Below are 10,612 nucleotides of genomic sequence, written 5' to 3' on the forward strand. Positions count from 1 at the left end.
GAATTCCAGGGTACATGCTCTCAGCATATCTTCAAGTGTTTGTATTGTTCTTTCTCTCTGACCATCAGTTTGTGGATGGTAAGTTGTACTTAAACACAACTTGGTACCTATTTCCTCTTGTAGACTTTTCCAAAATCGTGACGTGAAACGACTATCACGATCTGATACAATTGTTAGAGGAACACCGTGAAGTCTCACAATTTCCTTCACGTAAGCATTCACAAGCTTATCCATAGACCATTTTTCATTGGCTGCAATGAAGTGTGCACTCTTGGTGAAACGATCCATGACCACCCAAATCATGTCATGACCGCTCTTTGTTCTGGGTAGTTTAGTCACAAAATCCATGGTGATGTCTTCCCATTTACCTAGGGGTACAAGTAAAGGTTCTAAACTCCCATATGGTTTCTGATGTTGTGCCTTAACTCTTGCACATGTCACACATTCGGCCACATACTTAGCAACATCGAGCTTCATCGTTGGCCACCAATATTAGGGTTTTAAATCCCTATACATTTTCGTACTACCGGGATGAATCGAGTACATGGTCTTGTGAGCTTCATCCATCGGAACATCTCTTACTCCTGCCATCTTAGGTACCCAAATCCTATCTTGGAATACCTTCAACCCTTGGTTGTTTATACCGAATACTAATGTTTTGTCCAAACGTTCTTCTTTTCAATCATTCTTCTCTAAAGCTTCTTTCTGAGCTTTCTTTATACTCTCCACAATTGTTGAGACAACCTCAATTCTCAACGCTCTTGGCCTTTTCTTTTCAAGGTTGACTTTCCGACTGAGAGCATCAGCAACAACATTTGCTTTACCAGGGTGATAAAGTATCTCACAGTCGTAGTCTTTGAGTAATTCCAGCTAGCGTCGTTGCCTCATATTCAGTTCCATCTGATTAAAGAGATATTGGAGACTCTTATGATCAGTGAAAAGTTTGCACTTCGAACCATAGAGGTAATGTCTCCATATTTTTAAAACGAAAACTACTGCTGCCAACTACAAATCATGAGTAGGGTAGTTCTTTTCATGCTCCTTCAGTTGTCTTGATGCATATGCTATCACTTTATCTCGCTGGGTCAGAACACAACCTAACCCAACTCCTGATGCATCACTATAGACTACAAAGTCTTCAACTCCTTCAGGTAAAGAGAGAATTGGTGCTTCACATAATTTCTTCTTCAACTTCTCAAAGGCTTCTTTATGCTTTTCACTCCAAGTATAAGTAGCTCCTTTGTTGGTCAAGGCTGTCAATGGAGCAGCTATCGAAGAAAAGCCTTGGATAAATCTTCGGTGATATCCAACTAATCCTAAAAAGCTTCGAATCTTCGTAGGACTTTTTGGTTGTTCCCACATCATTACAACTTCAATCTTTGCTGGATCAACCATTATTCCTTCTTGGTTAATCACATGACCCAAGAATTGGACTTCTTGAATCAAAAATTCACATTTGGAGAACTTTGCATACAACTTCTCCTTTTTCAGAACTTCTAGCACTTCACGTAGATGCTTTTCATTCTCCTCTTGGCTTTTCGAGTTGATGAGAATGTCGTCAATGAACACTATCACAGATTTATCGAGGAATGGTTTACATATACAGTTTATAACTTGTATAAAACATTGTATTCAACAATCATCTCAAATAAACAATCAATATGATTACACATAACACGTATTTTATAGAAAATACTTCATATCTATGTGTAAGATGAAAGTGACTATACACTCACTTGATTTGATGATAATCGGGCTACAATTCGTTCCTTAAAATGATCGTTTCTGATAAAACCGGGAGTTTTATTGAGAAACCGGGATCTGCAAGAGTTGGAGCATCAAAACCGAAAAGATAAAATTTTCCGGGTTTTCGGGCACTTCGGGACGTATTCCGGGCTTTAAAAATGATACCGGGGCTTCGGGGGAAGTCAAAATAGTCAAAATATAAGTTTAGGGGTGTAAAACGACAACTTTTCAAAAGTAGTTGAGAGATCTCGCAGCCCCCTATTTATAGAGTACGAGGCCGAGGTCTCCGTGGCTGAGAGGCTTCCACGCAGCTGCTTGTGAAGTTCGGTGACGAAGGGAGGCGTGGCTGCGAGGGGAGGAGGCGCGTGACATCAGCGAGGCGAGACACGGAGGCGGCTACGAGGCCCGGACGTGGTTGTGCGAGGTTCGGCCACGAGGCGGCTTCTGATTGGCCGAGGCTTCAGTCCGAGGGAGTTGCAACACGCGTCTGGTCCGGATTCGGCCACGTCCTCGGTGACGCAGCAGCTTTGTGCGAGCTGACGTGTCCGGTTACTGTTCATGCGAAAATTTCCAAATTTTGAGCCCCGAAATTCTAAAATCCATAGCTTTCGCATACGAGCTCCGTTTTTAACGTTCTTTATATGCACGCGTAGGTAAAATCATGCTCTACAACTTTCGGTTACACTTCGTCAGCTAATTTTGAATTTAATTTTAATATTATTATTTTTAACAGACTGAGATAGGAAAATCCGTTAAAAATTCATAACTTCTTCATCCGACGTCCGTTTTCGTCAGTCTTTTTACCGTTGTACTACTATTAACGAGACCTTCGATTCTCATATAGGTTGTGCTGGATAAATTTTGCTCGATCTTAAATTCGAGTATTTAGCTGGCTACTGCTAAGCTAAAACTTAGAAAAATCATAACTTCCTCATACGAAGTCAGATTTGGGCGTTCTTTTTATCGAACTTCTCGGTTTAACGAATACTACGAATTTAGTTTAGATTTTTAAGGCTAAAAAGCACTTTATTGTAATATTTACTTTTTTTACGCTTCCTGGTGTCGTGCCGGTTTTGTCGTGAAACTTCGACAGGTCATAACTTCTTCGTTATAACTCGGATTTCGACGTTCTTTATATCTGCGGAATCCTTGTTTCGGCCACTACAACTTTCTTAAAAGATATCGGCTTTTTATAATGTTTATTTTAAATGATTATTTTTATTATTAATTAATTAAATCATAATAATTAAGAAAATAAGCATATAATTCACATAATATTTACATAATTCCTCTTTACTACTTCAAATGAGTTACAAAGGTTGACCTAGACTATTACAACTTTATTAATGCTTTTAACCCTGAAACACGGGCGTTACAATTCTCTCCCACTTAGGATGATTCCGTCCTCGGAATCACACATCAGCAAACAAATACGGGTAGCGACTCATCATGTCACTCTCCGTTTCCCAGGTGAGATTTGGCCCATTCGTATGTTTCCATTGCACAAGCACTAAATCGACCATCTTGCGTCGCAACTTTTTAGTCTTACGGTCAACGATTGCCTCTGGTTCTTCGCTTAACCTCTTGCTTTCATCTAGTCTTAACTCAGATATTGGAATTATGTCGGGAAGATCTCCCGTGAACTTCCTTAAATAACTCACATGGAAAGTGTTATGAATACCATCTAGTTCTTCTGGTAGTTCTAGCTTGTAAGCTTGATTCCCAATCCTCTGAAGAACTTTAAATGGTCCAATAAACCTTGGACTAAACTTTCCCCTTTTAACAAATCTTATAAGTCCCTTCCACGGCGAGACTCTAAGCAAAACCGAATCACCAACTTCGAATGTTATCGATTTTCTTTTCTTGTCAGCATAGCTCTTTTGACGATCCTGAGCTGCTAGCATCCTTTCCCTAATCATTTTCAACTTTTTAGCAGTTTGATGGACTGTCTCAGGTCCCATAAACTGCTTTTCTCCAGCTTCAAGTCAACAAGACGGCGTACGACACTTCTGTCCATACAAAGCGTGATAAGGTGCCATCTTTATGCTCGAGTGGAAACTGTTGTTGTAGGAAAATTCTACTAAATGTAAATGTTCATCCCAGTTACCTTGGAATTCCAGGGTACATGCTCTCAGCATATCTTCAAGTGTTTGTATTGTTCTTTCTCTCTGACCATCAGTTTGTGGATGGTAAGTTGTACTTAAACACAACTTGGTACCCATTTCCTCTTGTAGACTTTTCCAAAATCGTGACGTGAAACGACTATCACAATCTGATACAATTGTTAGAGGAACACCATGAAGTCTCACAATTTCCTTCACGTAAGCATTCACAAGCTTATCCATAGACCATTTTTCATTGGCTGCAATGAAGTGTGCACTCTTGGTGAAACGATCCACGACCACCCAAATCATCTCGTGACCGCTCTTTGTTCTGGGTAGTTTAGTCACAAAATCCATGGTGATGTCTTCTCATTTACCCAGGGGTACAAGTAAAGGTTCTAAACTCCCATATTGTTTCAGATGTTGTGCCTTAACTCTTGCACATGTCACACATTCGGCCACATACTTAGCAACATCGAGCTTCATCGTTGGCCACCAATATTAGGGTTTTAAATCCCTATACATTTTCGTACTACCGGGATGAATCGAGTACATGGTCTTGTGAGCTTCTTCCATCGGAACATCTCTTACTCCTCCCGTCTTAGGTACCCAAATCCTATCTTGGAATACCTTCAACCCTTGGTTGTTTATACCGAATACTAATGTTTTGCCCAAACGTTCTTCTTTTCAGTCATTCTTCTCTAAAGCTTCTTTCTGAGCTTTCTTTATACTCTCCACAATTGTTGAGACAACCTCAATTCTCAACGCTCTTGGCCTTTTCTTTTCAAGGTTGACTTTCCGACTGAGAGCATCAGCAACAATATTTGCTTTACCAGGGTGATAAAGTATCTCACAGTCGTAATCTTTGAGTAATTCCAGCTAGCGTCGTTGCCTCATATTCAGTTCCATCTGATTAAAGAGATATTGGAGACTCTTATGATCAGCGAAAAGTTTGCACTTCGAACCATAGAGGTAATGTCTCCATATTTTTAAAACGAAAACTACCGCTGCCAACTCCAAATCATGAGTAGGGTAGTTCTTTTCATGCTCCTTCAGTAGTCTTGATGCATATGCTATCACTTTATGTCGCTGGGTCAGAACACAACCTAAGCCAACTCCAGATGCATCACTATAGACTTCAAAGTCTTCAACTCCTTCAGGTAAAGAAAGAATTGGTGCTTCACATAATTTCTTCTTCAACTTCTCAAAGGCTTCTTTATGCTTTTCACTCCAAGTATAAGTAGCTCCTTTGTTGGTCAAGGCTGCCAATGGAGCGGCTATCGAAGAAAAGCCTTGGATAAATCTTCGGTGATATCCAGCTAATCCTAAAAAGCTTCGAATCTTCGTAGGACTTTTTGATTGTTCCTACTTCATTACAACTTCAATCTTTGCTGGATCAACCATTATTCCTTCTTGGTTAATCACATGACCCAAGAATTGGACTTCTTGAATCCAAAATTCACATTTGGAGAACTTTGCATACAACTTCTCCTTTTTCAGAACTTCTAGCACTTCACGTAGATGCTTTTCATTCTCCTCTTGGCTTTTCGAGTAGATGAGAATGTCGTCAATGAACACTATCACAGATTTATCGAGGAATGGTTTACATATACAGTTTATAACTTGTATAAAACATTGTATTCAACAATCATCTCAAATAAACAATCAATACGATTACTCATAACACGTATTTTATAGAAAATACTTCATATCTATGTGTAAGATGAAAGTGACTATACACTCACTTGATTTGATGATAATCGGGCAGCAATTCGTTCCTTAAAATGATCGTTTCTGATAAAACCGGGAGTTTTATTGAGAAACCGGGATCTGCAAGAGTTGGAGCATCAAAACCGAAAAGATAAAATTTTCCGGGTTTTCGGGCATTTCGAGACATATTCCAGGCTTTAGAAATGATACCGGGGCTTCGGGGGAAGTCAAAATAGTCAAAATATAAGTTTAGGGGTGTAAAACGACAACTTTTCAAAAGTAGTCGAGAGATCTCGCAGCCCCCTATTTATAGAGTGCGAGGCCGAGGTCTCCATGGCTGACAGGCTTCCACGCAGCTGCTTGTGAAGTTCGGTGATGAAGGGAGGCTTGGCTGCGAGGGGAGGAGGCGCGTGACATCAGCGAGGCGAGACACGGAGGCGGCTACGAGGCCCGGACGTGGTTGTGCGAGGTTCGGCCACGAGGCGGCTTCTGATTGGCCGAGGCTTCAGTCCGAGGGAGTTGCGACACGCGTCTGGGCCGGATTCGGCCACGTCCTCGGTGACGCAGCAGCTTTGTGCGAGCTGACGTGTCCGGTTACTGTTCATGCGAAAATTTCCGAATTTTGAGCCCCGAACTTCTAAAATCCATAACTTTCGCATACGAGCTCTGTTTTTGACGTTCTTTATATGCACGCGTAGCTAAAATCATGCTCTACAACTTTCGTTTACACTTCATCGGCTAATTTTGAATTTAATTTTAATATTATTATTTTTAACAGACTGAGATAGGAAAATCCGTTAAAAAGTCATAACTTCTTCATCTGACGTCCGTTTTCGTCAGTCTCTTTACCGTTGTACTACTATTGACGAGACCTTCGATTCTCATTTAGGTTGTGTCGGCTAAATTTTGCTCGATCTTAAATTCAAGTATTTAGCTGTCTACTGCTAAGCTCAAACTTAGAAAAATCGTAACTTCCTCATACGAAGTCAAATTTGGGCGTTCTTTTTATCGAACTTCTCGGTTTAACGAATACTACGAATTTAGTTTAGATTGTTAAGGCTAAAAAGCACTTTATCGTAATATTTATTTTTTTTACGCTTCCTGGTGTCATGCCGGTTTTGTCGCGAAACTTCGACAGGTCATAACTTCTTCGTTATAACTCGGATTTCGACGTTCTTTATATCTCTGAAATCCTTGTTTCGGCCACTACAACTTTCTTAAAAGATATCGGCTTTTTATAATGTTTATTTTAAATGCTTGTTTTTATTATTAATTAATTAAATCATAATAATTAAGCAAATAAGCATATAATTCACATAATATTCACATAATTCCTCTTTACTACTTCAAAATGAGTTACAAAGGTTGACCTAGACTATTACAACTTTATTAATACTTTTAACCCAGAAACACGGGAGTTACAATTATCTCCCCCTTAGGATGATTCCGTCCTCGGAATCACACATCAGCAAACAAATACGGGTAGCGACTCATCATGTCACTCTCCGTTTCCCAGGTGAGATTTGGCCCATTCGTATGTTTCCATTGCACAAGCACTAAATCGACCATCTTGCCTCACAACTTTTTAGTCTTACGGTCAACGATTGCCTCTGGTTCTTCGCTTAACCTCTTGCTTTCATCTAGTATTAACTCAGATATTGGAATTATGTCGGGAACATCTCCCGTGAACTTCCTTAAATAACTCACATGGAAAGTGTTATGAATACCATCTAGTTCTTCTGGTAGTTCTAGCTTGTAAGCTTGATTCCCAATCCTCTGAAGAACTTTAAATGGTCCAATAAACCTTGGACTAAACTTTCCCCTTTTACCAAATCTTATAAGTCCCTTCCACGGCGAGACTCTAAGCAAAACCGAATCACCAACTTCGAATGTTATCGATTTTCTTTTCTTGTCAGCATAGCTCTTTTGACGATCCTGAGCTGCTAGCATCCTTTCCCTAATCATTTTCAACTTTTTAGCAGTCTGATGGACTGTCTCAGGTCCCATAAACTGCTTTTCTCCAGCTTCAAGCCAACAAGACGGCGTACGACACTTCTGTCCATACAAAGCGTGATAAGGTGCCATCTTTATGCTCGAGTGGAAACTGTTGTTGTAGGAAAATTCTACTAAATGTAAATGTTCATCCCAGTTACCTTGGAATTCCAGGGTACATGCTCTCAGCATATCTTAAAGTGTTTGTATTGTTCTTTCTCTCTGACCATCAGTTTGTGGATGGTAAGTTGTACTTAAACACAACTTGGTACCCATTTCCTCTTGTTGACTTTTCCAAAATCGTGACGTGAAACGACTATCACGATCTGATACAATTGTTAGAGGAACACCGTGAAGTCTCACAATTTCCTTCACGTAAGCATTCACAAGCTTATCCATAGACAATTTTTCATTGGCTGCAATGAAGTGTGCACTCTTGGTGAAACGATCCACGACCACCCAAATCATCTCGTGACCGCTCTTTGTTCTGGGTAGTTTAGTCAGAAAATCCATGGTGATGTCTTCCCAGTTACCCAGGGGTACAAGTAAAGGTTCTAAACTCCCATATTGTTTCTGATGTTGTGCCTTAACTCTTGCACATGTCACACATTCGGCCACATACTTAGCAACATCGAGCTTCATCGTTGGCCACCAATAATAGGGTTTTAAATCCCTATACATTTTCGTACTACCGGGATGAATCGAGTACATGGTCTTGTGAGCTTCTTCCATCGGAACATCTCTTACTCCTCCCGTCTTAGGTACCCAAATCCTATCTTGGAATACCTTCAACCCTTGGTTGTTTATACCGAATACTAATGTTTTGCCCAAACGTTCTTCTTTTCAGTCATTCTTCTCTAAAGCTTCTTTCTGAGCTTTCTTTATACTCTCCACAATTATTAAGACAACCTCAATTCTCAACGCTCTTGGCCTTTTCTTTTCAAGGTTGACTTTCTGACTGAGAGCATCAGCAACAACATTTGCTTTACCAGGGTGATAAAGTATCTCACAGTCGTAGTCTTTGAGTAATTCCAGCTAGCGTCGTTGCCTCATATTCAGTTCCATCTGATTAAAGAGATATTGGAGACTCTTATGATCAGTGAAAAGTTTGCACTTCGAACCATAGAGGTAATGTCTCCATATATTTAAAACGAAAACTACCGCTGCCAACTCCAAATCATGAGTAGGGTAGTTCTTTTCATGCTCCTTCAGTTGTCTTGATGCATATGCTATCACTTTATCTCGCTGGGTCAGAACACAACCTAACCCAACTCCAGATGCATCACTATAGACTGCAAAGTCTTCAACTCCTTCAGGTAAAGAAAGAATTGGTGCTTCACATAATTTCTTCTTCAACTTCTGAAAGGCTTCTTGATGCTTTTCACTCCAAGTATAAGTAGCTCCTTTGTTGGTCAAGGCTGTCAATGGAGCGGCTATCGAAGAAAAGCCTAGGATAAATCTTCGGTGATATCCAACTAATCCTAAAAAGCTTCGAATTTTCGTAGGACTTTTTGGTTGTTCCCACTTCATTACAACTTCAATCTTTGCTGGATCAACCATTATTCCTTCTTGGTTAATCACATGACCCAAGAATTGGACTTCTTGAATCCAAAATTCACATTTGGAGAAATTTGCATACAACTTCTCCTTTTTCAGAACTTCTAGCACTTCACGTAGATGCTTTTCATTCTCCTCTTGGCTTTTCGAGTAGATGAGAATGTCGTCAATGAACACTATCACAGATTTATCGAGGAATGGTTTACATATACAGTTTATAACTTGTATAAAACATTGTATTCAACAATCATCTCAAATAAACAATCAATACGATTACTCATAACACGTATTTTATAGAAAATACTTCATATCTATGTGTAAGATGAAAGTGACTATACACTCACTTGATTTGATGATAATCGGGCAGCAATTCGTTCCTTAAAATGATCGTTTCTGATAAAACCGGGAGTTTTATTGAGAAACCGGGCTCTGCCAGAGTTGGAGCATCAAAACCGAAAAGATAAAATTTTCCGGGTTTTCGGGCATTTCGAAACATATTCCAGGCTTTAGAAATGATACCGGGGCTTCGGGGGAAGTCAAAATAGTCAAAATATAAGTTTAGGGGTGTAAAACGACAACTTTTCAAAAGTAGTCGAGAGATCTCGCGGCCCCCTATTTATAGAGTGCGAGGCCGAGGTCTCCATGGCTGACAGGCTTCCACGCAGCTGCTTGTGAAGTTCGGTGACGAAGGGAGGCTTGGCTGCGAGGGGAGGAGGCGCGTGACATCAGCGAGGCGAGACACGGAGGCGGCTACGAGGCCCGGACGTGGTTGTGCGAGGTTCGGCCACGAGGCGGCTTCTGATTGGTCGAGGCTTCAGTCCGAGGGAGTTGCGACACGCGTCTGGGCCGGATTCGGCCACGTCCTCGGTGACGCAGCAGCTTTGTGCGAGCTGACGTGTCCGGTTACTGTTCATGCGAAAATTTCCGAATTTTGAGCCCCGAACTTCTAAAATCCATAACTTTCGCATACGAGCTCTGTTTTTGACGTTCTTTATATGCACGCGTAGCTAAAATCATACTCTACAACTTTCGTTTACACTTCATCGGCTAATTTTGAATTTAATTTTAATATTATTATTTTTAACAGACTGAGATAGGAAAATCCGTTAAAAAGTCATAACTTCTTCATCCGACGTCCGTTTTCGTCAGTCTCTTTACCGTTGTACTACTATTGACGAGACCTTCGATTCTCATTTAGGTTGTGTCGGCTAAATTTTGCTCGATCTTAAATTCAAGTATTTAGCTGTCTACTGCTAAGCTAAAACTTAGAAAAATCGTAACTTCCTCATACGAAGTCAGATTTGGGCGTTCTTTTTATCGAACTTCTCGGTTTAACGAATACTACGAATTTAGTTTAGATTGTTAAGGCTAAAAAGCACTTTATCGTAATATTTACTTTTTTTACGCTTCCTCGTGTCATGCCGGTTTTGTCGCGAAACTTCGACAGGTCATAACTTCTTCGTTATAACTCGGATTTCGACGTTCTTTATATCTCCGAAATCCTT

The sequence above is a fragment of the Lactuca saligna genome, chromosome 7 (assembly GCF_052625555.1).
Source record: "Lactuca saligna cultivar CGN05327 chromosome 7, ASM5262555v1, whole genome shotgun sequence".
In the NCBI taxonomy this organism is placed as follows: Eukaryota; Viridiplantae; Streptophyta; class Magnoliopsida; order Asterales; family Asteraceae; genus Lactuca; species Lactuca saligna.